Below are 11,651 nucleotides of genomic sequence, written 5' to 3' on the forward strand. Positions count from 1 at the left end.
CTTCTCCCCGAGCGAGCTCCGTCCCCGGAGCCCCGCGTCCCCCTTGCCGCCCCCTCCCCGCACCCCCGGTACCGCCGGCTCCGGGCTGCGCCCCCGTGTCGTGGTTTAGTCGTGGTTCGGCGGCCGGGCCTGTGGGTGCGGAAGGGATGCTCTCAGCGGAGGGGCGGGGGCCGTGCCCGGGTACCCTCCGCAAACTTTCCTCTTGTAGGTGTCGTCTGAACCCTGCGCTTTGCTGCGCGCGGCTTCAGCTGCCGCCTCCAAACCCTTTCTCAACATCCGCGTTGGGAACTTAACTTGAAAAGTCAGTGTCCGCTCTCCCACCTCCCTCCCCAGGTAGGATGTCATCCTGCACGGTGCGGAATCAAGGCAAGAATGCAAGACGTGGTGAGATTTCACCACTGCTCACAGGTTTGGTGTTACACTTTTCCTTACCTGTGTATACACAGCTACAAGAGTGAAGCAAGTACTGATTGCCCAGGGGGAGTCAAAAGGCTCTTTGGATATTTTATATCTGTAATTTGCATCCCCTCTACATGCCCTCACAGTAAAAGAGCCCGTATTACTATTATATTAAAAGTTAATGCAGTTGCTGAGTGAGAAGAATGCACTTAACATCATCAGGCATATTGAGAAGCATTTCTATAGATACAACCTGAATGTCCGGGCTGGTCGCATGTCAACAAGGAGAGACATCATGAAATTAAAGAGTGGAAACGACCCGTTAAATCGTATAATCTGTTGGCTACTTTGGCTAGCATCTCAAAATAGTTTCCAGCATTTCATTTTACAAGCCCTTTGTCTAGCATTAAATGCCTGTAAGTGGCGGGGTGACAGCCGTTCCCTAAAGCTATAGTTTAACATCCGAGCTTGCAATTAATCACTTTTTTTTTTTTCTCTGACATTGGAAGTATTTCAGTTTCAACACACTGCATTGTCAGGAAAGAATTGAAAGGCTCAGGCTTTTTGCATCGGTTAAACTATGAAATTACCAGAAATAACACACTTTGATAAAGAGCATTTTACACCCAGAATCCCAGAGCATTTTCTGTTTGCGTGCAGAGCGCAGGTGCACACGCCAAGCATGCAATTCACCATCGGGGAGGTGCAAGCCTCTCTGGTGGCACTCAGCCAGCAGCAGTGGGGCACTGAAAAATTATCCAGCAGGTTAGGACAGATAAAGAAAAAAAATCCCCTACACTAATGAGGTCCACGGTAGTGGAGAAAATAGGTTGGCACAGGCTTTAGTCCAGCATCTCTCTCTGGACATGAAGTAGTTGGTAGCATTCACCAAAACTTTCACTGCCTTCACTATTACGTGTGCTAGCATAATTCACCTGGAAGCACCCGCATGGGCTGCAGTCATGCCTTCGTTTTGCTGCGCAGGCATACTCTGCGATTGCCTCACTAACTTCTACAGCAACTTGGATTTTACACGTCAGACTCCATGCCAGAGATCTCCCTGAAGAACTACTGCCTGGAAAGAAAATACTCCTATTTCTCCTGGAGGGTTGCTTTACTATCAATACAGAAATAGTGGAAATTTAGGAAGCCTCAACAAAGCTTCTGATATTAATGCACCGTTTTTCCACATCGGTGCTAATTTCACTGCTTATCTCTGTTTTACAACCAAGAATCCAGCCATCATAATTACAAGGCAAACTGCACTTTAGCTGCTGTGGCAGCCCAGCATGCCTGCACCCCCAAGTGGCAGGCTTGCCTTTTTTTTTTTTTATTTTTTTATTTTTCTCGAGGGAATAATCCCGTAATGTAGCCCCTTTATTTCTCCAATTAAGATAAATCTAAAGGGCCTAACTACATTTGGTACTGGGAAGCCTTTTTCCACTGAGAGCCTGTGACTAGCAGCTGATTAAAATGACACAGAAATAGCTTCTTCAGAGCCGGGCATTGTTTATTCAGCTGAAAGGGATGAAACAACAAAAAGCTTTTATGTTTGGTTCTTACCTAAAGTGCAAGGCCTTTTTGTTTTCAGATTATGAATAAGTTTACTCAACAAAATCTATCTCCCCACCTCAGAGTAGTCGGACTGTTACAGCAGCTTTCTTCCTGTCCCTCTCTGCCGGACTCCATGGGCTGCTCCTCCCTGGCTTGCTCCCCTGTGTTTCAGGAAGGACCTGGGCTTGGGGAGGCTTCAGGAGCTCCCATTCAGCCAGCACCTTCCTTCCAGCCCAGTCGTTTTCCTCAGCACAGAGCAATGCAGTACCCTGCTCCGGCTCGGAGGTGTGAGAATGGCTCTGAGGTACAGACTGTTCCTTCCAACGCAAATGTAGTAATTGTTTGTATCTAGGTCTTCTTACTGAGGATTTTCTGATATGTACAAGCCAAAGCTATTTACTGTGCTAGCCTGAGTTTTCCTCAAGACTCCCTGGGCTATTGTGCTATGGGCCCACAATTCTCCAGTGCTACATCGTCAGAATCGTCATCAGGGGTTGTTGTGGTTGCAGCATGTCACAGCCTACACTGACCCATCACTGACCTGACCTTCTTGGTGAAGAGTCTGACCTGGTGTCCTTTGTTGTTCTCTGAAGTTCAGAAGTGTGGTTTTTTGTAATTTGTTGTACACACCTTTCTTGAAGAAACTGCCTCACTTGACAGTGGGAAAAACTGCCTTCTGACTCTGCTAGCATTTATAAGTACTATAGGAATGTAAACATCATTATAATATGGGAAATCCCGGGACCCCGCACATCCTGAAGGTTCTCTTTCCCTTACTTGCTTACATATCTGCAAATCCTTAATGACTTCCCAACGGTGAAGGCACTTGGCTGAAAAATGGAAGAGATGGGACTGAAATAGCCCAAAACATTGAAGCTCAAGCTGACATTCTCACCTTTTATATGAAATTTAATATTTAGGTGCAATATTTAAATATTATATTTTTATATTTGTATTTTGATATTTATCTGTAATGCAAAATTCTTCCTTCTGTTGTGTGAATTCATGATGCACTTCATCTTCTGGAATTGAGTACTGAAATGGGCTCAAAAGCTGCCGGGTGTTAATCCTTACTCATCCTATCTTCTTCTTTTCTGCCATCCTTTGCATGAACATGGGATGCGAAGACTACGTTTCCTCTTCCGTATTCTTTCCACACTTCAGGATAATTTTGGCTGAATTTTAATTAGCTTCACCCTAATATTCAAATATTTATTTTATTTGTTTACTAATCACTCGGGGTCAAGAAGTCTTCTGCATCCAATATTTTTAACTTCTTCCATCTAAATGATCAGCCCTGTTTACCATGAATTTCTGCCTAACACGATTACCAGATAGGGATTGTGGAAACTGTCTAAATCTGCAATGCCCCATGCTTAGGCTAAGGATCCCTATTGATCTTCTGGAATGGAAGCAGAGAGACAGATCAACTGCTGCCTTTCAAAGGGAAACACAACGATGTCAGCTTCTTTGATGCTGGGAAAGAGCTATTCCACAGCTAGTAATGTCCCCATTTTTTCCTTCATCTTCCTTTCCTAGTATCTTATTTTTCCTCCTCTTTCGTCTGCATTATTTCCTGTCCTACTGCAAATGCTCAAATTAACTCTTTGATGTCCTGCAGTACATTAAACAGAAAAATATATCCATTAGAAATGTAGGCAGCCATGTCATTTGCCACACTGCCCTTAGATAAAAAGCCACCAGTAAAGGAACAACAGCATAAAATCTTAATGCACAAAATTAACACATTTTTAGCATAAGAAATGAAAAATGCTTAATGTTGAACAGTAGTGACATAAGGTCTAATACTTGTTACACAAAAGATGAACCGACTCACTCCCATCTGTGCTGCAGTAGTAAAAGGGTAAGAGCTTATCCTTACTATTTGCCAACCTCTTGCCCGTTTTAGAAGTCATCTAGTGAACATAAATGGAACCTGTCAATTACCCTGTAACACCTTTAGGGTATCTTGGATACCAGCTTTGTTTAGGAGATTAGCTTTATCACTGCCTCCCATCAAAGCACTGGCCAGATTTGCGCCTTCTTACAGTGAGAGATCAGGACAAGCTCAAAGCCCAGGGTGTACAGACAGAGATTATATTGCCACCTCCGTTATAATTAGGGCTATAAAAAGCCACTGCTGCACACACACTGTAGAACTTTCCATAATGTTTTCTAATAATATGTACTTTGTTCGTCAGGGATTTGTCACACACCATTCACCGTAACTGGCTACTCTTAATTCTGCAAGTCATCGGCATATATTTGCCTCAGAGAAAAGAACAGATACTACATCTGTCTATCACCACCACTGCAACACTGCTGGAATTATTCTTTTGGTTGACGCTGCCTCTGAAGAAGGGAACAATTCATTCTTTTATCTCTTCCCAAACAGAATTTGATCCCCCGGTTCTTGAACGTGCAGGGTTTCTGGTTAAGTCAACATGGGTGTTTGTTGCATAAAGCATGGAAGATCTTGCTTCCCTCAAACCTTTCTGGTTCAAAGAAAGTGTCATGTAATGCTGCATCACAGGAAAGGTAGAAAAGCGATTGTGCAACACACGGAAGCACTCAAAATCCATAAAAAAAAAAACAAAAAAAAACCAAAACAAAAAAAACAACAACAACAACAACAAAAAAAAACCAAACCACAAAAACCCCCCAAAAAGTACTTTTTCTTCCAGCCTTCTGTAAGCACATTTTTTTTTTTCTTTTTGACTATTTCTATAAAGGGGGGAACAAAATCAGTGCCATAACTGATTTTGAGTCTCTTTCTTTTATCTTGGAAATGAGCCTTTACTGTCTACAGAGAAAAGATATTTAAGAATCCCATGCATTGTCTAAATGCCTGAGTATGTTTTAAAATTAATCCTTTGCCATCCATAATAAGAATGTGTAATGCGCATGAGAACATAAAAGAGGAGAAGGGTGCACAGGCTAAGGTGTGAGAGCAATCCCTGAAATGAGGTGTTCCTACATTTTGTTCTACATATCCTTCTGCGCGCCACTGAAGCTGTGGAACTAGATGCTAATTAATTTCGGCTGAAATTATTCCCTGCTCACTTGTGAAAGGAAGAAAGTTAGCAATTTAGATCCAGCGGAATGGCGAACGGCGGTTCTTCCAGCAGCAGTAAGACCTGTGGAAGCTGAGTGCTGACGCACATGTGTCTGTTCACTGCCTCTGCAGACAGCTCATCACCAGCACCACGTGGTTCCTCTACGTTCCACATAGGAACGTCTGGGTTAAACATTAGTGTCACTCCTCTGCATTGCTGATGTTAGGTGACAAGGCAAAGATGCACCCCAGTAAAGCGTCACTCTCAGCAAGCGGCACATAGTGCATCGTCTGATGGGGGTGCAAATCTTTTTCTGCTGCAGATCCTGCACCAACAGGCGGTGATGCTGTGAGATTGCTGTTCTCAGGTGAGCGCGGGTTGCTTGGCTGGAGGACTACGGGGTGCCTGCAGTTCTTGAGAGGACAGTGAGCACCCAGATTGTCCGTGACTCTGGTTAACCCCATGCTTCGCTGCCTACATCAGTTTATAAAATGCTTTTGCAATCAGTAGGGAGGAGTCTGACTGGCATCTCGGGTTTTATGTTTCTGTGCTCTCCATGGCCTGTCTCCCCCTTCTAGCTGCAAACATATATACTTGGAGGAAATCAGTCAGCAGAAGAGAGACTACCCGATTGAACAGACATCACGTCTTTACAAAACCAAGTCAACACATATCTTTCTCCTTCTCAAGTTTGACTTTCTCTCCACTGGTGCATGATTCCTGTTTTCTCCACTTTCACGCTGGCTGCCTTGCACGAGTGAAGATTGTTCTGCCCTGCTTGTTTGTGCTCGTTTTTATGGCAAAGTTAAATCATGATCATTAACAAGAGCATTAAGTCACTATCAAACGTGTATGCCATTCTAAACAGCTGTTAGAGGAAAGGGGGCAACAGTTCTTTGAAATCTCTAGCAGCGTTTGTCTTGCCTGTGTCCCTCAATATGAGGACCTATTAGAACCCTGAATCATTGCAGGAGTGTCTATGAAGTGCAGCCCGGTGAGACAGGTTTGCAGAAGCTTGAAGGATTCATTCTCATGCAATATATGTTGCAGTCTTTGAAATCTGTGCTCCCTGGTGTTGCTACCACTTGATCAAATGAGGCTGAAGCTGAATTTCTACAAAATACACAAGAGCAGCAGTAGAAGAAAGCTGATAGCATTCCAGATACAGCTTTTTAGAGGCAAATCTGAAGCTCCTACCTTAAATCTGTAGCGACCGAGGTGTTGTTTTGGGTTGTGTTTTGGTTTTGGGTTGTTTTTGTTTTGGTTTTTTTTTTTTTCTTCAGTGCTACATAAATGCTAAAGTTGCAGTTTTGCAAAGTTAAATGTGTTATACACCTGTGTAGCAGTAGGTCTGCATCCTACTGTTATTTATATTAGCATTCCAAGGACAACACCACGAATGAACTTGGTGAAAGAGTTTGTATCAGATAACTACAAACGATATTTCCTTCTTAGCAAAAATATTATTTAACCATTTAAACTATAAGCAGCTCTTACAGTGTGTGAGGCTGCTTTTCCCTAATCATGCTGTTGCAGATTGTTCCAATAAATAAGAAGAGGTTTTTGTTTTTTTTTTCCTTATTTTTTTTTTATTCTGAGAGAGAAAAAGAGATTTGGAACATAATTTTATAAATTATTTTCTCTTACTTTCAGCACTTATATTGCACAGTTAGTTTTAACATCTCATTCAGACTGAATTTCAGAACCCAGGGGAGGAACCATTAAATCACAATAAAGTATTTAATGGAGTTGTGCCATCTGCATTTCAGAGACTTAGCTGCAAACTGAGCCAAAGATCTTGTGATTTCAAAATAAGAGAATATTATTAGAGCCAGGAGACTTTTGACACCTGATCTCTCATGGTGGAATACATTTCAAATCAACATTGCATATACTTAATAGATTTCAATTACTGTTTTTCTGTGAAACAAGAAGACAACTAAGCAAAACTTTTTCTTTCTTCTGATGAACTTGCAGCCTGACATTTTGTAAATCATTCAGGTTGAGATTTGACTTTTATGCTACTGCACTGAACTGACCAAGCCATTGTCCTGGTTCAGCTAGGATAGGGTTAAGTTTCCCCAGAAGAGAGAGAGGGGGAAGGGATCTCCAGCAGAGTTAATCATACCATGCTGACATCAGGTCTGAGCTCGGGAACTTTTTTCCTTGGTGGCTTTGGTGGCAGGGAGCTCACAGAGGGCTTGTTCCATAACCATTTGCGATATTTCTCTGTATATCTTTTGTCTTGTTCATTGTTATTGCTGTTTATTTTTGCTATCATTGCTATTGTTGTTGTTCAGATTGTTTATCACACTGTTGTATTAAATTTCTTCTTATTTTAACCTGGGGTTTGTGCCTCACTGCCAGCCCGACCAGCTGAGGGTGGGGAAAGGACAACGGCAACATGCTCTCTGGTCCCGGCAGGGATTAAACTCCACAGCCTTTTTTTAGCGCACAAACATGGGGCACGATTTGGGTTGAAATAAGAATCGAAAAGGGATAGACCCTGACCAGAGTGTGTTAGAGCAATCTGTTAGGTGTAATTTTTCTGTTTGTATTTGTACTGTGTAATAATGTTTGCGATGCTGGCCCATTTGCTTGCATGGTCAGGCTGGATTACTCCTTATATGCAGTTTATGATCCCTGTGGTGGTGTTTGTTATCGGTGGAAAATGTATAAAGAGTCTTATGTTGTTATATGGGCTATTGAACGCTTATGCTGCCTTTGTATTGCTGGGGGCGGGGGGGGGCAGGGGGGGGGCGGTACCTGTTTGCCATTTGGGCTTTTGTTAGGGGTCTCACCCCCTCTGTAGGTGAGCCAGGGGAAGAGATCCTCTCGGTTTGGGGGAGTTTCAGTTATCCTTGGAGCCTGCAGGGCAGTGTGATTGCGGCACTATGCTTTCTGAATGCCTGCCTGATTTCAGTTTTGGCCACGCAGCACTTCTCTAACAACAGCAGTGCCCAGAAACCTGCCCCGAGGTCAGATAATAGTAACTGGCAAGGGGTGTGGGAAAGGATGGGCAAATGCCTGAGTCGGTGGGCACCTCCAATGCGGGAGAGCTGAGCATGCACATGACCAATGTGATCAAGCAGTGCCCGTTTATTACAACTAAGAAAGCCCTTTTATAATGTTCTCCCGCACACGTGAGAAACATGCATACAAGTCCTCAAGACTGGACAGTTAACTTAGTCCATGCTTTAAACCTTCTTATGAATGGATAAAAGGTGCCACATCAGCCTTGCCAGGCTTCCTGCCTTGTGGAACTTCCTCTTCCATCCCAAGCGCTTCCGGGGTTGTTTGTCTCGTCGAGTTTCTCCCCCCTCATTCAGGGTCACATCCTTATCGCATTCTTGCCTGGCTGAGGCTCTTATCAGTCTTGTTCTCACGCAGGATTGCTCACATGTCCATTCTCTCACAGAAAGCCCTCTAGAATCCCAACACCTCCAATGCTTTGGAACTTCACTCCTGAGCAAATGCAGATCCCTGAGAAGCTGATGGAGTGCTTAGAAAGGATGTGTTACCAAGCTGGCAAAACCCAGGAGATACAAATCGCTGCAATGTGTTGGGGACTTGCCCATGCGTACCGTGTCCTCTTTAATACCACCCACCGCCCTCAGGGGAGAGAAAAGGCTACAGAACCTGAGAGTGAATTACTGGTACAGTATCTGGGCTGGGAGAACAGGCAGAGCCAGTCTCAGTCGCCTCCACCAGCACAGTGACTGAGCCAGAGAGCCAGCCAGTGCCGGTGTCAGTCGCCCTGATACAGAAAACAAAATATACCAAAAAGTCAGCTCGCCAAGTCGGGGATGGGGATGAGCCAGGCTCAGCATGGGAACAGGAGGAAGGGCCAGAGGTGATGGTCCGATCTCTGTCCCCAACTGAGCTGCGAGATATGCGGAGAGATTTCGGCCGCCTGGGAGGTGAGCAGATTTGCACCTGGCTGCTCCGATGCTGGGACAATGGAGCCAGTGCTTTTGAGATGGAGGGGAGAGAGGCCAGGCAGCTGGGATCTTTGGCCAAGGATGCTGGCATTGATAGGGAAATAGGGAAACAGGCTCAACCCCTCAGCCTTTGGAAGCGACTCCTGCTCAGTGTAAGGGAGAGGCACCCCTACAAGGATGATATCCTGTGTCAGCTGGGAAAATGGACCAGCACTGAGAAAGGCATCCAGAACCTCAGGGAACGGGCTGTGTTTGAGATGATCTATGATCTGAATGATGAGCAGTCACCCATGGACCCAGATCAGGCCCCTTGCACACACCTGATGTGGTGAAAGTTCCTGAAGAGCGCACCAGAAGCACACTCGAGAGCATTGGCAATACTGTCCTGGTGGACAGACACCCACACTCTGACAGTGGATGGAGTGGTTGGCAAGCTCTGGCAATATGAGGGAAATCTCCCCTCATCTCAACATTCCTGGGTCTCAACTGTGGAGGAGCTGTCTCAGAGGGTCCAGATAATGGAAGAGGACATGTCCTACGTTCCACCTGCACGGGCTGATGTCTCAGCCATTAGAAGTAAACGTTTCCCCACCCAAGAGAAAGGCAGCAGAAGGCACACACCATGAGGCACCCTGTGGTTTTTCCTCCATGACCATGGAGAGAACATGAGGAGGTGGGATGGACAGCCCACTGCTGCCCTAGCTGCACGAGTAGAGCAGCTGAAAGGGAAAACCACCACAAAAGGGCAGTTCTCCAAGAGGAGCGCAGCTCCAGTGTCCAGTCAGAAATCCCCCAGACAGAATAGAATGGCGAACGTTATGTCTGTACCTCTTGAGGGGACCAGTGAATCATTCTTGCAAGAAGTGAGTGATGCTGAGCAGGATTAGAGGGGCCTTGCCTCCAGCCAGGTGGAGGAAAGGGATAATGGGATTTACTGGACAGTGTGGATCCGATGGCCTGGCACATCAGACCCACAAGAGTATAAGGCTTTGGTGGACGCTGGCGCACAGTGCACCCTGATGCCATCAAACTACAGTGGGGCTGAATCCATCTGCATCTCCAGAGTGACAGGGGGATCCCAACAGCTGACCCTACTGGAAGCTGCAGTGAGCCTGACTGGGAAGGACTGGCATAAGCACCCCATTGTGACTGGCCCAGATGCCCCGTGCATCCTGGGCACAGACTATCTCAGGAGAGGGCACTTCAAAGACCCAAAAGGGTACCGGTGGGCTTTTGGGGTAGCTGCCCTGGAGGAGGTGGAACAGTTGTCCACCTTACCCGGCCTCTCAGAGGATCCCTCAGTGGTGGGGCGGCTTAAGGCTGAGGAGCAGCAAGTGCCGATTGCTACCAGGACGGTGCAGCGGCGGCAGTACCGCACCAACCGAGACTCCCTGGTCCCCATCCATCAGCTGATCCGTCAACTAGAAAGCCAGAAGGTGATCAGCAAAACTCACTCCCCCTTCAACAGCCCTATATGGCCAGTGAGAAAGCCTAATGGTGAATGGAGGCTGACTGTGGGCTACCGTGGCCTGAATGAAGTGACGCCAGCAATGAGTGCTGCAGTGCCGGACATGCTGGAGCTCCAGTATGAACTGGAGTCGAAGGCAGCCAGGTGGTCCACCACGATTGACATTGCTAACACGTTCTTCTCCATTCCGATAGCGCCAGAGTGCAGGCTACAGTTTGCGTTCACTTGGAGAGGCATCCAGTACACCTGGAATCATCTGCCCCAGGGGTGGAACCACAGCTCCACCATTTGCCATGGACTGGTCCATACTGCACTGGAGAGAGGTGGGGCTCCAGAACACCTGCAGTACATTGATGACATCACTGTATGGGGGGACACAGCCGAGGAAGTCTTTGAGAAAGGGAAGAAGATAATTGAAATCCTCCTGAAGGCCGGCTTTGCCATTAAGCAAAGGAAAGCCAAGGGGCCTGCAAGGGAAACTCAATTCCTAGGGATAAAATGGCAAGATGGGTGTCGCCACATCCCCATGAAGGTGATAAACAAGATCACAGCCATGGCCCCACCAACCTCTAAAAAGGAGACTCAGTCTTTCCTGGGCGCTGTGGGGTTCTGGAGGATGCACATCCCGAACTACAACCTGATTGTGAGCCCTCTCTACCACGTAACCCGTAAGAAGAACGATTTTGAATGGGGCCCTGAGCAACAACAATCCTTTGAACAGATTAAGCGGGAGATTGCCCAAGCAGTAGCCCTCGGGCCAGTCCGGGAAGGGCAGGAGGTTAAGAACATGCTCTACACCACAGCTGGGGAAACGGCCCTACCTGGAGCCTCTGGCAGAGAGCACCTGGGGAGACCCGAGGCCGACCTCTGGGCTTTTGGAGCCGGGGATACAAAGGCTCTGAAGCTAATTACACACCAACTGAGAAGGAGATACGGGCAGCGTACGAAGGAGTTCGGGCTGCCTCAGAAGTGGTCGGCACTGAAACACAGCTCCTCCTGGCACCCCGACTGCCGGTGCTGGGGTGGATGTTCAAAGGAAAAGCCTCCTCCATGCATCATGCAACCGATGTCACGTGGAGTAAATGGGTTGCATTGATAACAGAATGGGCTTGAATAGGGAACCCCAGCCGCCCAGGGATACTACAAGTGATCACGAACTGGCCAGAGAGCAAAGATTCCGGGATGTCACCAGAACAGGAGGTGACACGTGCTAAGGAGGCCCCACCATATAAC

The sequence above is a fragment of the Athene cunicularia genome (assembly GCF_003259725.1).
Source record: "Athene cunicularia isolate RWA chromosome Z unlocalized genomic scaffold, athCun1 chrZ_part3, whole genome shotgun sequence".
NCBI classification, from domain to species: Eukaryota; Metazoa; Chordata; class Aves; order Strigiformes; family Strigidae; genus Athene; species Athene cunicularia.